The sequence below is a fragment of the Anguilla anguilla genome, chromosome 10 (genome assembly GCF_013347855.1).
Source record: "Anguilla anguilla isolate fAngAng1 chromosome 10, fAngAng1.pri, whole genome shotgun sequence".
Taxonomy (NCBI): domain Eukaryota; kingdom Metazoa; phylum Chordata; class Actinopteri; order Anguilliformes; family Anguillidae; genus Anguilla; species Anguilla anguilla.
Window position 1 is genome coordinate 7,001,722 of NC_049210.1, and position 17,033 is coordinate 7,018,754.

General features: G+C 54.2%; 1 protein-coding gene across 11 annotated transcripts in view; it reads left to right on the forward strand.

Moving 5' to 3' along the window:
- The window catches only part of arvcfb (ARVCF delta catenin family member b), a 216,976-nt gene that overhangs the window by 113,847 nt on the left and 86,096 nt on the right, over positions 1–17,033 (forward strand). Inside the window, exon 1 of one of the 11 annotated variants that reach the window (XM_035379918.1) lies at positions 3,285–3,460. The exons of the other annotated variants lie outside the window; for them this stretch is intronic. The gene's annotated coding sequence lies outside the window, so the exon portion shown is untranslated. Of the gene's footprint in view, positions 1–3,284; positions 3,461–17,033 lie in introns of those variants that run through there. 11 annotated transcript variants of the gene reach the window in all.

Consider the following 17,033-nt stretch of genomic DNA (forward strand, 5'->3'; position numbering starts at 1 on the left):
ACCGCCGCGGCCATCAAGGCTCCGCGGAGTTTTCTGACGAACGTCAGGGATTTTTAAGTGGGGTGTGGGTGCCGGCAAACGCCGACCCGTATCACCTGTACCTGCGGGGTACCGCTGCAGACCACGGACGGGCGATTGCGGGAAGCGGAGAGAATCGTGTGTGTGCGTGCACGTGTGTGTGCATGCGTGTGTGTGTGCGTACGTGTGTGTGCAGATCTCCACCTCTTGGGGACACAGCGCACCCCGCATGACTGTGTTGACTGGTGGCGCATTTTTATTCATTAGTCCCCCTATCCCGTTTCACTGGGAGTCAGCAGAATGGGCTGCAGCGGCTGCCCCCCCCCAGCCTGGCGGGGGTTAGGATGGAGCCAGTGGGGAGTTTAAATGGCTGTTTAATTATGAGTTATGAATAGCACACAGAATTGATTTATATGTTTTCTGTTGTTCTGCGTGTTGGGAGACTCAGCTTTCTCTCGCACTGTAGTGCGGTCCTGCGGAATGCAGACTCGGGTCTTGCTCCCCTGCCGGAACTGGGGGGGGATGTGAGGGGGATAGTTTGGGGGAAACTCAGAGAGAAGCACCCCCCCCTCCCCCCCCCTCCCCCCACCCCCCGTCCCATGTGACGCATTCCTCATGGGCCACGGGAATCTCCAACTCCTCCCGGAGTCCGATGGGGAAGTTTTTTTTCGGCTGGGAGCGCGCATGTACGTGCCACGGGGGGGGGGGGGGGGGGGGCGGTGGGGGGGGGAAGAGAGAGAGAGAGAGAGAGAGAGAGAGAAAGAGAGAGAGAGAGTGAGAGAGAGAGAGTTCGCTCCCACAGTTAAACAAACACATAGCCTGTTGTTCGAGAAAACAAAGAAAAAAAGAAAACTTTCCTCAGATCTCCTTTCCTTCCTGCGGGCCGAATGCACACAGCCACACAGCCCTGTGCAGTCCAGCCACACTCTGTCCTGGAAGACTCTTTGTTCTGTCGCCATGCCGACCTGCCCCACCCCCCTCGTCTTTTATTATGGGCTATTTTTCAGTTTTGTGTGGTGGGGGGCAGGGGGGTTGGGAGCGGTGTTTGGTTAGTTGGTTGGTGAGGCGGGCTGGGGGGGGGGGGGGGGGGCGGTGCACATGCAGTGATGTTTTTCTGGGACGGGTGAGCGTGATGGGGGGGGGTGGGGGGTGGGGGGTGGGGGGGGGCTGTGTGTCTGGGGTCACGGAGCTTCGACATTCCGGACTGCGTGTTCAAATTGGGGAAAGCTGTTTGCCTAAACGCTACCTCCCCTCCTCTGTCTTCCTCCATCCCCCCTGCCTCCCTGCCTCCCTCCCTCCCTCCCTCCTCTGTCATTCCACAGGCCCTCACTAGCTCACTGAACGATGGCTCGGAACGGCCATTTTAAGCTAATTGAAAGTGCCTCTCACTCTCTCTCTCTCTCCCTCCCCCCCTTCTTACTCTCCCTCCCATCTTTCCCTCTCTCTTTGTCTCTTCATCTCTATCTCTCTCCATCTCACTTTCCCGGGCTCTCTCCATCTCCCTCTGTCTCTCTATCTCAATCTCTCTCTCCATCTCTGCCTCTCTCTCTCTCTATCTCTACTTTTTGTGTCAAAGTCGGATTTGCGGGAATCTTTCTTTTCCCTATTATTAATAGGAAGGGAAGTTCAAATGTCAAAAAGTCTCTCTCTCCCCCCCTCTCTCTCTCTCTCTCTCTTCGTCCCTCACTCCATCCCTCCCTGTCCCCTCTCCGTGGCTTAGTGCAGGGAAGGGGGGGTGAACTTTAAACAACCCCCCCCCACCCCCCCAGTCTACACCGGTCACATCCTGTCAATCAGCCAGAGATCCATAAACGGTCCTCCACTGGTCCACCAGTGATTACCAAACTTCCTGTGTGACCCGACTTATTGGAATATAAATCCACAAGGACACCTGCTTCATGGACCACTCAGACCCTGGAGCTGCACACTGTTGTTATGAATTATGAATTTATTTGTTTCGTTTGGCTCTGTGTCTCTGTAGTGGACATTCCTTCTACGGTCAATACCTCTGCTCTTTATATACGCATGAATCCGCTCCTGAGATCCCTGAGAATTTTAAGCTAAACACACTGTACCAGCACACGGCCGACCGCGTACAAGGAGAATCTGGTCAGCCGCGCTGGTGAAAACAGATGTCTCTTTCTTGTTTCTGTCCGTAATCTGCAGGAATTTCGCTCGGGTCTAAAGGGGTTTAAAGTATTGCGTTTGAGGCATGTGAACTGCGTCTGGCACAGAGTATGGAGCCAAGCGAAATACATTCTAAGTCAGCCGGTGCGCATGTTTGGGGGACTCAGATTATGGAGTCTAATTTGCATTAAAATCATACGCTGCGGTGAGATAATATTACAGTGCCTTGTTTGTTTGCATAATTTCTGTTGGTTCTCCCTCCATGAATAGCAGAGAGAAGACTACAGTTTATTTATTTTTACGTCTTTCGTATTCAGTTGTGCAATCGTCACGTTACCACGGCGAAAAGCAGGAGCGTGAGCTGATTCCGTTCGTTGACGATTTCATTGAGAAAATGATTGAAAAGCACTGACGTCGCTCCGCGGGTAAAAAGACGGATTCATTTGTGTCGTTTTTTTGGTCTGACCGTCTCCGCGGACGACAGACGCGCACGGCCCGCCCCCCCCGTCCCGTCCGCTCCTTCGAAAGATGCTCCGTCCCTTTAATTAGGCAGACTAAGCTGGAGGGGGAAGGGGACTGAATTTCAGTGAAAGCGGTAATGGTGAATAATGAATAACGATGCGGGGGGGCGGTGATGTTCGTGTGGGCGAGCGCGCTCGGGACGCCCCGTGAGCCCGAGCGTGTTTACCGCCCCGGTCCTCCGGCCCGTTCCCCTACGCCGTGACCTTTGACCCGGGTTATCAGGGTGCTGCTGGAACGCCTGACCGAACTGTGGCTCGAGACCTTTTAGTGGTCGTCCTGCTCTCTCTTGTATGTGTGTGTGTGTGTGTGTGTTTGTTTGTGCATATACAGCTTATTTGTGCGTGTATGTGTGTACAGTATGTGTATATGTGTGTGTATGTATAGGTGTGTGTGTATGTGTTTGTATATCTGTATGTGTGTATTTGTGTGAGAGACGCAGATAGAGTTTGAGAGAGAGAGAGTTTGAGAGAGAGAGAGAAAGAGAGAGACAGTTTGAGATAGTGAGAGTGAGAGAGAGAGAGAGAGAGAGAGAGAGAGAGAGAGTTTGAGATATTGAGAGCGAGAGAGTGAGAAAGAGAGAGCGAGAGAGAGCGGGGATTCTCCCAGTGCTTGTGCTCATATTACAGCAGCACGGTGCTGCAGTACAGGACTGCTCGGACCTGAACTGGGTCAGCGGCTCGTGTTCTTCCCCCTGCGTTTCCAGCAGCGCGCCGTTCCGCGATGCGTTTCCACTGCGGATTACTGAGCCCGGGACCAGCACAGAGAATGCGTTTCAGTCAGCGCTGTCTCTACTGTAAGTTTTTTTTTCTTCTTCCTGGATTAAGTGTGTTTATTTTTTAATGATTCATGGAGGTCTGGCTGCTGAAAGTGAGTTATTGTTGAACATCGGCATTCGTCGTTTCTTTCCTGTTGAGATTTCGCAGCTCTCTCTGAGTTTTGATTTAGAGCGATTGTTACAAACCAGATGTTGAGGCTCGAGAAGTCCAATCCAGTGGAGGTTTTGTAGGGAGCGGTGGGGGGGTGGGGGGGGATGTGAGGGGGAGGGTGGCGGTTCTGAATCAGCCATTACCCTGTCACTGGGATTTGCCCACATCTTGTTTTTGCCAAAAAAAAAGTCTCACACATCGTTAAGATTGACCTGAAGCTCTGGGACAGCTTTCTGCCTCGGCGGGTTTTCAGAATTCGGTTTGTGAGAAAATGAAAATCATTTTCGCCGCCCAGATGCGGTTCCTCTCAGTCACGTTACGGCTAAAGCAAGCGCTGGGTTTTTATTTATTTTTCCAACGCAGTCCTTCTCTAAACGAGCTGAGTTCCCTCCACGGCTCTGCCTGGGGACTTGGGCGCGTTAGGAGGTAGCCAGTCCCCAAAGGGAGGTTCTGTGTCATTGTGAACTTATTGTTCTTCCCGCCCCGTGAGATCTGCAAGGTCGTCCCGACTCGTTCGCTCGCTGGATTTCTGGGCCGTGAGCTGCGCCCGCCCCCCGAGGCCTCGGGGGAGGCCTGCCGCGTCGACGTCGTCTCTCCTGACCGCCTGTAGGGGGCGCCGTCACACGTCTGGGAGTCGTCAAACCCCTTTCCCTCGAAATAAAGACGCAGGCGGAGCGACGACCTGCGAGAAAGCCGACAGCTCGATGCGTTGGAAACGCTGAAAATATGAGTCGGCGCTCAAGGGGAGCGGCCCCATAATGCACTCTGCTTCTGCGGTTTCCGCGGCTTTCTTCACTTTAACTCTGACGTGGCCGTTTGAAGCGAAGGCGCGAAGCCTTTGGACTCGACTGGAGATGGGGAGAGAACCCGAAAGGGGAAGGGTTTCTCTTTGACTCTGGAGGTGCTGAAATGTTTTTCTCGAAGCCCGTTTTTTGTTTTGATGGGGACCCCGTTTGATTCCCTCGCCCGTCGGAAAACCCTCGCCGGTGATTAAAACGGCGTAACGATGCAGAAGGTAGCGCTGAATTCCGAAGCGGGCGGCGTTGGCGGTGGCGGGGGCGGCGGGAGAAGAGGGCCCTTTTTTTTTCTCTTTTTTTTTTTCTTCGCGAAAGAGAAATTTCGCTTTCATGCCGACGTCCCCTTGAAGATCAAACCGAATTCTGAGGCTGAAAACTTTTCAAGTTCCTTGTCAGCCCCCCTTGCGCATTCCTGTTCTCCAATTCCTGGCAGTCTAGACCACAGACTTCACCACCGCGGGGGCGAGGTGATTGATGTGACACGTTCGGGTTTAAGAACGCTTACAAGGACTAATTTTTTTCGGTGTATGACATCGTAATCTGGAAATGGAACGCTGGCAGCCCGCTCGGGTTCAAAGGAAGTGTTGCCGGCTCAGTTCCACTGATATCTCGTTGCCCGGAAACGTGAGTCGCAACTTCGTCGGAATCAGTAGCAGCTCAAGCTTACGTTCCACTGGCACTAGAAAGCAATCAAGGCCTTGTTAAAATTACAAACACGGGTGTAGTCGTCTCCGCAGGTAATGAAGGACCCACAGAATTATGCACGCACTGGAAGTTAAAAATGTCGTTTTTTTTTTCCCTGTTACTCCTTTTAGAAACTGCTTCTGGCAACTCCAGCCATTCTTTATCTGTGAATTGAACATAAAAGATTTGCGCCTCCCTTCAGCGTCTCAGCGAGTAATCTGCGGACGAGCGCCTGGTGTTCTCGGTGGAGTCGGGACGAGGCGGAGGGGAAGGCGCGAGCGTTTCCCCTGACGTGACGCGTTTCGCTTCCTCCTTCCGGGCATGGCGAGCGTTCGCCGGAACGGACGCGGCGAATGAACGACGGAGACCGGCCCTTTGGGGCGAAAGCGTTTCGCTCGCGCGCTGAAACGGCCCACGTTCAGGAAGCCTCTCACACCAGGAGGTCTGACCTCTGACCCCGGGACCTTTCACCTTTCGTCTCACGATGGGTATAAAGGCAGGATCTGAGTCGCGTTCGTAAACCGTCCCGGGCTAGCAGCGCTGTTCCAGGATCCGTTTCGCCTTTTGTCCCGTAATGGATGAGGTTAGCATATGGATGGGGGGGGGGGGGACCAGATCCTAGATCTTCGCTGTCGCTCAGTCCAAACTCTCTGAATAATGGACCCTGATCTAGGTGTGAGTTTGCCCTTTAAAGTTAAGAGTGGATAAGATTATGATATGAAAGGGGAGGCCCTGATACTAGATCAGCTCGCTGTTCTCTGAATGCCCTCTCCTGTCTCTGTCTCCTGCTCTCTCCACTTGGTATTTAGGACAGGTAGTGTAAGGTCTGGCAGAAAGCTGTGCGGCGTGGGAGCTTGACTAATTGGGAAAGAGCACCTTGCTGCAATATGGGACAGGAATGCCAGTGCAGAAGCGCCTGCCTTAATCGCTTCAGCGTGAGAGGAGTTTATGGGCCGGTGCTGGACGGTTGCGGACGGGATGGTTGAAGATGGCTGCTCATCCTGTAGTGAGTGATTTTATGGGGGGGGGGGCGTGGAGGGGGAGGGAATCGGCTTGGCTGGTTCGGAGCAGCCTGGTGGGGGTGGCGGTGGGGTGGGGTGGGGGGGGATAGCTTCACAGGACGGTTATGGTATACAGTGTGCGTTGCGAGCAGGAAGCACGCGCCAGGAAGTGAAACCCTCGGGTGAGTGACAGACGGAGAGGCGATAATGATTAGCTCGTGGCTCGCCGTTCCTCGCTTTAGAGAACTTGCGGTACATTAGCACGAGAGCCAGACTCGTGCTGCGTTAGCGTCAGCCGCTTCTCTGGCTCGGCGTTGTTGCTGCTCACCGGCGTGCCGAATGACGCATCCCCCCGTTCGCCAGAACAAAAAAATGGCATTCCGGCTTCCGTTCTCATCCCACGTCCGAGGCCCGGTGCCTCCTGACAGATCCGTATTTAATCTGACTCTCCCGCCCATGCTGAAGACAGCGTACAGAGGAGCTTCTGGATGGCATGTCACGTGGAGGCCCAGTTTTTTTATTACAGGGAATATTGTTCTCAAAACATATTACATGTCAGCTTGCGACATGGAGCCCATGGCTGCTGGGTAGGAATACTTCACAGGCTTTGTGGAGTTTTATTTATTATTGTTATCTGAAGTCGAGATGGATCGGCGTCGGTTTTATTTCGCAATGTAGCCTGTCACCCTGCCATACTGCAGCCCGCAGATATCACTGTCTGTCTCGAGCTGTGGTTTGGGTGGCCATTTCTCAACCCTCGTATATTTTTCGGGTGGGTTTTGGATTTGTGCGTTTGTGAGCCTCAGGTTACTTGGCACGCAAAGTTTCTCAACTTATAAACCCTTGATCCAGGGTCTTAGTAAGTGTTTTTATTTATTTTATTCTGGCTGGTTTGCTCTCTCTCTCTCTCTTGGCTTCTTGGCTGTCTCTCCCTCCTCCCTCAGTTTCTTTCTCTCTACCCCTCTCGCTCCCTCAGTTTCTCCCCCCTCACCCCCCTTCCCCCCCCCCAGAAGGAATGCAGTCCTGGGGATTTGGGCGCATTTGTTCCGGGGGACTCACGGATAACATTCTTCTGGAACACGGACCGTGCCGCAGGGCGGAATCCTGCACTCAGCAAGTTCCACGGGAGGGGGGGGGGGGGGGGGGGCTTCATACTCTCGCACAAAATTCCAGCACCCCCCCCCCTCCTTCCCCCCCCCCCTTTCCTCCCCATAAAGTCGCCGTGTTTTGGTAGGTCCAGGTCTTGCGTAGATCGGCTTTCTCCAGGACGGGATGTTTACCGGCACACACCCCCCCCCCCCCCCCCCCCCCCCCCCCCCTTTCCAACGGGTTCCTGGCCTCCCCCCCCCGCCCCCCCACAGCTGTGGAGCCGTTACAGGAGGCCCCTGGCGCTGCTGCTGCTGCTAACAATAGGCTTCATATGAAATATTTACCCAGGCTGCACAGTTTCCCCCAAGTAGGCCGGTCTGCTGGACATATTTGAGAGGGGGTTGATTCGGATAAGAGGAATGAGAAGATGAACCCGCCCTCGGTGACAGACGGTGGGGTGCGACGGGAGGTGGGTCCCGGGCCGGAGGCGATGCTAAGCGCTGTTGACTCGGTCGCCCGCTTCTCATTTCGATATTGACCGCCCGTCGCCCGCCGGCCGCCCCGCCGCTTCGGCTAACTGTCAAACGCAAACACTCGTCCCTCCCGTTGCTCCCCTCTTTTGTTTGAGGAATGAAGTGGTCCGTTAACGGTCTTACAGACCAGGGCTTTCCGCCTGGGGCTGGTGGGGGAGACCATCGGACCGTGGGGGAGACGGGAAAGATACGATATTAAAGCCGTTCCTCACTCCCGATTGCCAGCCTTCTGTACTGTACTGTACGCGGGGGTTATTGGGGTTCGGGAGCAGTGCATGATGGGTAACTGACCGTCCACTGATGGATGGGCTGTCTGTTTTTTTTTCTCGAGGTGAACGGCTCCCAGGCTAACGGATGCGTGTAATAATTGCACTAAAAGCTTTGAGATCTCGCAGGGCAGGGGGGCCGGGGGCCGGGGGGCAGGGGGGCCGGGGGCCCGGGGGGCAGGGGGGCTGGGGGCAGGGGGGCTGGGGGGGCCGGGGGGCAGGGGGGCTGGGGGCAGGGGGGCCGGGCGGGGGATCCCCGGAACATTTTTTTTTTTTTTAAACGCGCTCTGAATTTAATGGCGGTTCGGCCGCACAGAAGCTGGCTGTGATGAAGCGGTAAGCGATGTCACGCAGGCCCGCCGTTAATGGTGTCAGATGTGTGAACTCTCGGTGGGGGGGGGGGGGGGACGGGGGGGGTTTAGCGCCTTGGCGCTCACCCGCCAGATTCCTCACGAGGTTAATTGTCCACAGTGCCACCCGAGTGGGAGAGGAAACCCATACGATTGCTCATTGTGTACCAGGAAGTGAAAAAATAAGAAAAATGACTACAAGACAATTCAAAGAAAATTCTAAACAGTTTTTTGGCTTCAATATGTGGTTCCCCACAGAATAATGGGGAAAATGTGTGTGTGTATGTGCTTGTGTGCTGTTTCTGTTCATGTATTATCAGTAAAACATGCATTCATTTTGCCTGAGGCATGACGCATGCCGTAACTGTGCTTATGGTGAGAACGCTCTGTATGTATGTCCAGGGTCAGTAGTCTCTTTGGTGTGCACAGGTTTGGTGTTACGTCTACAAAGACAGGCTGAATTACAATGACCCACCCTTGCATTAGGTCATGAATCTGGGTGATTGACGTGTCCCTGCATCCCAAACAGCCATTGAGCTGTGGGAGCATCAACGTGTCCGAGGTCAGCTCTCAGGCGAAGTAGGCCAGTAGTTCGCTCCCTATTCAGCATACAGCACGTTTGGGGTCAGCTCTCAGGCGAAGGAGGACAGTAGTTCAGTCCCTATTCAGCATACAGCACGTTTGGGGTCAGCTCTCAGTAAAGTAAGACAGTAGTTCAGTCCCTATTCAGCATACTGCACGTTTGGGGTCAGCTCTCAGGCGAAGTAGGCCAGTAGTTCACTCCCTATTCCACATACAGCATGTTTGGGGTCAGCTCTCAGTAAAGTAGGACAGTAGTTCACTTTTTATTCCACATACAGAATGTTTGGGGTCAGCTCTCAGTAAAGCAAGACAGTAGTTCAGTCCCTATCCCACATACAGCATGTCAGCTTGGTGCCTGGCAACCATTCAGCGCTTAGCGCCAGAGACATGAACTCATTCCCACAATGCACTGCAGCGTGGGGCTGCGTAACAGTATGCTGATTCGGAGGTGTGTCCCAGCGTGACTGCACGTTGACAGTGCAACAAAGAGGAAGTTGTGTCCATGAGGCTCTGTGCCAGGGGGGGGTCCTTTGAAGAGGGTAGCGTCGGAGCATCACGCTGTATTTGGCGAGGGCGGCGTTGCGGCGTGGCGGTTAGAGGACTGCACTTGTGACTCGAAGGTTGAGTGTCTGATTCTGAGCTGGCGTCCCCTTGAGCGAGGTACTTAGCCTGAACTGCGTCATCGATAATATCAAGCTGTATGAATGGGATTGTATGTTGTTAAAAAAAGAAAAAAAAAAAAGTACTCTGCGTAAGGTGCATCTGTTAAATGTCAAGTTTATTCATTAAAATGTATTTATTTATTTATTAATGACGGTTTAATTGCTGCCCAGCTCATTGGACCCTGGTTTGCGAAAGTAAAGACCGCTCGTCACACGTACGCACGACGGCACCCTGCGCTACGCGCGCGTCCGTCCCCCGAAAACCTTCCCGCGGAGAACTGACGCGTGTCACGTCAGGTTCCAGCATCGCTTAGCAACAAATGGAGGACGCTCCGGATGTTGAATCCTCGTAATGCATCCACTTCTGCCTTTGAGAACGGGTCTGGGCCGCTCGTGAGTCACTGCAGCCAGGGACCGTTACTGTATGTTAATGCACATTTAAATAGCTACTTGTGATGTAGGCCTGTTTGTGATAGGATCCCTTCTCTGTCAGAGGCCTTGCGGTTTGTCACCGAAGTGCCAGACACCCCCCCCCCCTCACCCCTCCCCCCCACCCCCCCCCCCATCCGCCCTGTTATTATTTTGGTTTTTTGTGTCGTGGTGTATTGCGCTTACCGCCATTGCTACCGCTGCTGCCTGAGGAGGGTGGAGGTGAGTTGGCGAGGCACAGGAAGGGAGCAGACCTGTGATTGTCACGACCCCCCCCCCCCCCCCCGACCCCCCCCCCCCCCCCCCTCTCTGAGTCATCCTGCCCATTCAGCTCCTGTCTTTATCTGTGTGAGGTGTGACTGAAAGGCCTCTCTGATGAGGGCTCCTAGCTTTGCGTCTCGCATCCTTGGTGCTTTATTATTGTTATTTATATATATATATTTTTTTGCAAGTGGTCAACCTTATACCCTCCCCCCCCCACCTAGGCTGTTTTTCTCTACAATGTTGGGTCCCCTGGGTGGAGCTGGGTAGCCCTGTCTCAGTGGAGTGTGCGGGTCTGTGTTGTGCTGTGCTGTGATGGTTTGTGCTGTAATGGTCTGTAATGGTCTGTGCTGTGCTGTGCTGGTTTGCCCTGTAATGGTCTGTGCTGTGCTGGTCTGTAGTCTGTGTGGGAGAGAAGGCCTATTTGGCACACAAATTGAAGTAGCTGCATTAATAGTATCCAGGCCTGCCCCAGCTGGGTACATGTCCTTGTGTGTGTGTGAGTGGAGCGTAATGTATGTATGTGTATGCGTGTGTGTATGTGTCTGTATGTCTGTGTGTCTGTGTGTCTGTGTGAATGTGTGTGTGTGTGTGTGTGTGTGTGTGTGTGAGTGTAAGTGGAGTGTGATGTGTGAGTGTGATGTGTGTGTGTGAGTGTAAGTGGGGTGTGACTGTGTGTGTGTGTGTCTGTGCCGTGCTGTAGCAGGAGGAGCTATTTCAGGCTGCTTGTACTGCAGATCTCACTGCAGAGCCACAGCAGCTCTCCTGCCTGCCGCACAGTTACTGAGCCCCCCCCCCCCCCCCCCCCCCAGCTACTGCATCACCGCTGGTTACTGCCCCCCCCCCCCCCCCATGTCCCCCATGTTACTGCATCCCCCGGTTACTGGCCCCCCCAGCTCCTGCCTTCCCCAGTTTCTGTTCAGCCCCCCCCCCAGTTACTGCACTCCCACATCCCCACAGCAGCCCCCGCCCCCACCCTCCACCGCAGCGCAGTCGCACACGCCCCGGGCTATTTTAAGGCGCAGGCCTCTGTAACTGCAGAGCCTGAATGAAAGCGTATCAAACCGTGGCTCAAGGCCTGTGTGCTCTGCCCGTCCGCGGAGATATGAAACACCAGCAGCTGCTGCTGCGGAACAATGAAACTATTTGGAAGTGCGAGTGGCCTTGTCCTTGTTCCGGGGAGCGGCACTTGGGTGTCGCGGAAGACCGGACGGGAGCTCAAGAGCCCCTGGGCCTGATTGCCTCTCAGGCCTCTTCCTTATGTGTGTGTGTGTGTGTGTGTGTGTGCGCGCGTGTGCATCAGATTGTGTGTGTACATGTCAGATCACCCTATAAAAAGAGACATCAGTCTCAATGTGGTTTTCCTGCTAAAATAAAAGCTAAATACATTAAATACATTTGCTAAATGTTTCATTTATTCTTGAATTGTGGACAGTGGCCCCCATTTGTGCAGTACTCCCACAATGCATTGCGGTCACAGGGAGATGGTGGCGTCCAGTCTGCAGTTTGGGTGTCTCTGGTGGCCTTCAAACGGCCAGGGTGGGGTGGAATTCCTCAGCCGTGAGACTCGGGACGTTTCCTTCCTGGGGAGATACTGGCTTGGTGTTCGGAAGCACGCATTGTTACCGACGTCTCCCCCACCCCCCCCCACGCCAGACATCTGGGACTCCGCTCTAATTATGGGAAGCCATGTTTGTCAGTGCCTCGTTGTTAGCGGTGTTACTTGCGCAGCCAGTTTATCTGGGGGGAAGGACGACGGCGCTAGTTTAGCGTCTGTCGGTTGTGTGTTTTTGAAAATGTTTATGGTGCAGTCGCGGGAGTTTTGGTCGTATCTGGAAGTGTATGGTGGAATGGTGGGGGAACTGGGCTTGTAACCTAATGGTAGACTGGTAATGGATGGACAGTTGCTTGTGGAGATCATAGTAGCATACATTGGTAGTGTTTCTTGTAGGTTTAACTCCAGTCCTGGAGGGCTACATTGCCTGCAGGTTTAACTCCAGTCCTGGAGGGCCGCAGTGTCCTCAGGTTTAACTCCAGTCCTGGAGGGTTGCAGTGTCCTCAGGTTTAACTCCAGTCCTGGAGGGCTACATTGCCTGCAGGTTTAACTCCAGCCCTGGAGGGCTACATTGCCTGCAGGTTTAACTCCAGCCCTGGAGGGCTACATTGCCTGCAGGTTTAACTCCAGTCCTGGAGGGCCGCAGTGTCCTCAGGTTTAACTCCAGTCCTGGAGGGCTACATTGCCTGCAGGTTTAACTCCAGTCCTGGAGGGCTGCAGTGCCTGCAGGTTTAACTCCAGCCCTGGAGGGTTGCAGTGTCCTCAGGTTTAACTCCAGCCCTGGAGTTAAACAAGTGGACGCTACAGCCGTCCAGGAATAAAGTTTCAGATTGAATTATATCTACATTCAGGCATTTAGCACACACTCTTATCCAGAGTGTATTTATACAGCAGGATATTTACTGAAGCTGTTTCGCTTAAGTGCTTTGCTCGAGGGTACAACGGCAATTGGAAATCAAACCCGCAACCTCCAAGTCCATTTGGCTAGCCGTTGCTCTCTGTGCTGCTTGGATTCTCTTCCCTGCTGTCAGGAAGCTCGGCTGCTCATGGTTACTTCAGGTCACGGTCCGGTTTACTGGGACACCGCGACCTGTGACTCTGCCTCTTTTTGGTATTTCCTGTGAGGGGACAGCGGCTGATGTGGGCCAGGGCCAGCAACGGGGGAGGGGTCACGCCTCACCCCCCCCCCCCCACCTTCAGCTGGAGCAGAGGGGAAGGAGGGGCTGCTTAGTGAGTTAGACATCAATATTTCATCCCTCCCCAACAGTGAGTCCCCACCTCCCACTCCCCCCCCCCCCCCCCAGCCAAGTCATAAACAATGGCCACCTGCAAGAATACACAACGGGGCCACAATGTGAACAGAGCACACGAATGTGGAAAGGCAGTCTGGGCGAGGGGAGAAGGCGCAGCTCCATATATTACCAGCCGGCCGAAAGCCTCTTTCATTTCCAGAGCCCGTGGGAGGCCGGCGGAGTCCCGCCTCAGCTCCCATTCCGCTTCCACAGTCTCAGGGCCGGCCAACATGGAGGACGGCGCTCGTTACCGCTTGTTACTGCTCGTTACTGCTTGTTACCGCTGGTTACCGCTGGTTAACGCTGGTTACTGCTCATTACTGCTGGTTACCGCTCGTTACTGCTGGTTACCGCTCGTTACTGCTGGTTACCGCTTGTTACCGCTGGTTACCGCTTGTTACCGCTTGTTACCGCTGGTTACCGCTTGTTACCGCTTGTTACCGCTTGTTACCGCTGGTTACCGCTGGTTACCGCTGGTTACCGCTCGTTACTGCTTGTTACCGCTGGTTACCGCTTGTTACCCCTGGCCCGAGCGGCCGGTGGATAGTTTGACTTCCGCTTGCAACAACGGCGTAGAGTCGGGGTGCAATGATCAATATCACCCCAGTGTTTATAAAATATTTTTCCACACAAACTTTTTTTTTTTTCAAAACCAATATGTACTTATTGGAAACCATGTCTTACTCGTGTGTACTTTCAAGACACCCTCTTTCCGAAATAGATCGCCCCTTCTTTTGTGCCAGAATCTAAGTTCACAGTAAAAATTAAAAGTAGAGCAAAGGAATTCATGACTTTTTAATTTTTTAATTTTTTTAAACTTCGGAGATCACGCGTGGCGCTTGATTAAATATTCAGCAGCGGGTTTCGTCTCCGGTGTGAGCTGGAAGCCTTGGAATGCAGCTTCTGTTTATTCGTTATTAATAAATATATATTCAGCAGCCCTTCCAGAGAGTTCATTAAAAAGTGATCGGTCCCCTTTGACTAGTATGTTGACGGCTGTTTTTTTCTTCTTCCTGTGTGCCATTTATACACTGCATAAGTAGAAAGTAAGTTTTGCATTTTAAAGTAGTTAGTTTGTCAAAATGTTGCTTGAGTTCCCCCCTGCCCCTCCCCCCCCAGTTGGCATTTATTAATTATAAAGAAGCAAGCGTATCTGAAATATGTAGTTGGTACCAGCCGCGATAGGCATGCACTGCCATTTAAAATATTTATTATTTTCAGACCTTTTCAAAGATCGCAGATGTAACGGCAATCATATTTAGAGTGCATAGCGGTGTTCAATCAAACATTAATCAAGGTTCCTGCTATTTGCAAGCTAAAAAAAAATGGTGTAAATGTTCAGCGGTAGGTTACTGTATTATTTACAGTAGCAGTGCAGCAGGTGACAGTAATGTGTCTCACCCGGTCCCCTTTGCTTTAATTTGTTCAGTATGCCAGTTACGTGACCTTTTAAAAAAAATTTGGTCTGGGGAAAATGATGCTGTACTTCGCAAGGAATCGTTTTTTGCTTCTGGAAAAGGGGAGTGGCAACAGATGAGCTCTCTCCTGGGTTTTTTTTTGGGGAAGTAGGGGGTGGGTGGGGGGGTTGGGGGTGGGGAAGGCAATTTGTTCCCCTTAATGCGTGAGCGTGCTTTGCTTTCCGGGATGGAGCGGGGACAAGTGTATTTCAATTTCTGGAGTAATTTTCTGGGGAGAGGACCGGGGTGTTCCGCCGGTCGCCGGATTGAAGGAACCGCGGCCAATTCAATCACCGCGCGTCTGCCGCGGCGCCAGGCCCCGCTCTGATTGGTTTATCGGGGCGTGCGCTGGAGCGGAAGCTCCTCCGCCGGCCCACACTGCACTGCTTCTTTTTCCAGGAAATGAGCCGAGCTGGCATGCTGCCGTTGATGCATCGTTGCATGTCGATTTCACTCGTGGTGTGTACCGGCCCCCTGGGTCAAGTAGTTATGCGTGCCAACATGTCCAGCGCGGGCTGAATTTCGGGTGTCCGTCGGTAAGCCCTGCTGCCCCGGGCCGGCTCCTCCTGCGGACGCCGCATCCCGCAGCCTCGCAGGGTTTCCTCTGGGCTGCAGCCGCCGCAGGAAATGCGACCGTGGCATGCAGTCAAACGCAGAACAGCTCTTATGACTCTGTGAAGGATTTATTATTATTATTATTATTCTTTTTTTCTTGATGAAAGGAATATTTCGGTTTGCATTCGCTCCACTTGTCTGGTGTGCATACTTCTCTGAGCCTGGCTTTACTCATGGCCAGACAGCCCAGGGAGGACTGTTAGTGCTCTTATCTGCTTTAGGGCATCGAGGGGGGTTTGCTTCTCCCCCCAAAATAGGGGCCTAGTTCCCTGCACTGGCCAGTCACGTTTCTGAACTCTCCTATCGCTGGCCAATCACCTTCCTGAACTCTCCAATCACTGGCCAATCACCTTTCTGAGCCCTCCTATTACTGGCCAATCACCTGTCTGAACTGTCCCATCGCTGGCCAATCAGCTTTCTGAGCCCTCCCATCGCTGGCCAATCAGCTTTCTGAGCCCTCCCATCTCTGGCCAATCAGCTTTCTGAGCCCTCCCATCTCTGGCCAATCAGCTCTTCTAAGAGACTGCTGGCGCCCCAGACGCTCTCACAGAAGGGGAGGCGGACTCTTCCCTAATCGCTCTTCGGCGTCCCTATCTCTGGAAGGGGAGACACAGAGAGCGAGCTGAAGCAGGCGTAATCAATCTGGCTGCGCCGGGCCGGCGTCGCGCCCTGACGGATCGGCCCCGTCCGCGCGGTGGCTCGGGGGCGGGGGGGGGGGGTCACGGGTCACGGAGCCCGCCGGGTCGCCCTTATCTGGACGCGGAGTCGAGAGGTTCGGCCGTAAATCTGCCGGGGTTTCGGCGCGCGGTCGCCCCCGGCCCGCCAGACACAGACACAGCTACAGGACCGCCGCTGATCCCCTTGACCGCTCTCGTGTGCAGTTAGAGGGGGAGGGGAGGGGGGAGGGGGGAGAGAAATGAGTCGGCTGCTTAATTGGATTCGACAGGCTCCATATTACACAAAGACCACCCCCGCGCGCCTCGGTCTGCGGGCCGGGTGGGAGAAACGCGCCGCCCCTACGGCGATGTTTCGGCCCTGGAAATGAAATCTGCTCCTGGGGGGGGGGGGGGTGGATGCGCGCGCTGATGCTCGCCCATCTTCCTGGGGGGGGGCACATCCTGCCCGATCTCCCCCAGCGACGGGGAACGCCGGAGCTCAGACGGACAGTGAGGAGCGGCGGTTTGCTCGCCGCAGTGTCATCGCTCCCGGGGAACGGGGCGCGAGTCGCTCCCCTTCCCCCCCCGGGGGCGAGAGCCGAAACGCAGACCTCACATGAACCCACCTGCCCCCCCCCACCCCGGCTGTGACCCGTCTTCCACCTCCCCACCCAACCTCCCACCCCCACTGAACCCATCTTCCCCTCGCAGAGACCTGTCCGCAACCCCCCCCCCTCCACTGACAGCGGCTCAGAGATGGGGGGGGGGCATGTTTTTATTCTTCCCCTCTTTTCCAGGGCCACTGGAGCAAACATGCTAACCCCCCTGCCCCCCCCCCCCTCCCAGGACCCCTCTGTCCCTCGCCTAAAAAAACAGCCCCCTCTCCCAGAGTCGCCTCCCCCCCCCCCCCCCCACCCTTTCATCACTCCGGGAGTCGCTCTGAAGAGGGACGGGTTGTTTATTTTCCACGTCACTTCTCTGCTTTTTTTTCCACTTTCGTTGTTTTTCTCGTCTCCGTTCCTCCGCCTCCTTGACGTGCGTCTGCAGAGGCGCGGTGAGACGCGGCGTCACCGCTCGCCCGTTCCCGGCCGCGTTTCGAAATCCCGCCGCGGCGACCGGCTCTTCCGCTGACCTTTCAGAGCGATGCGATGCTCTGCGATATTTTTGGGTCTGAACGCAAAACCTCTTTGTGAGGAATGATGTGGAATTAG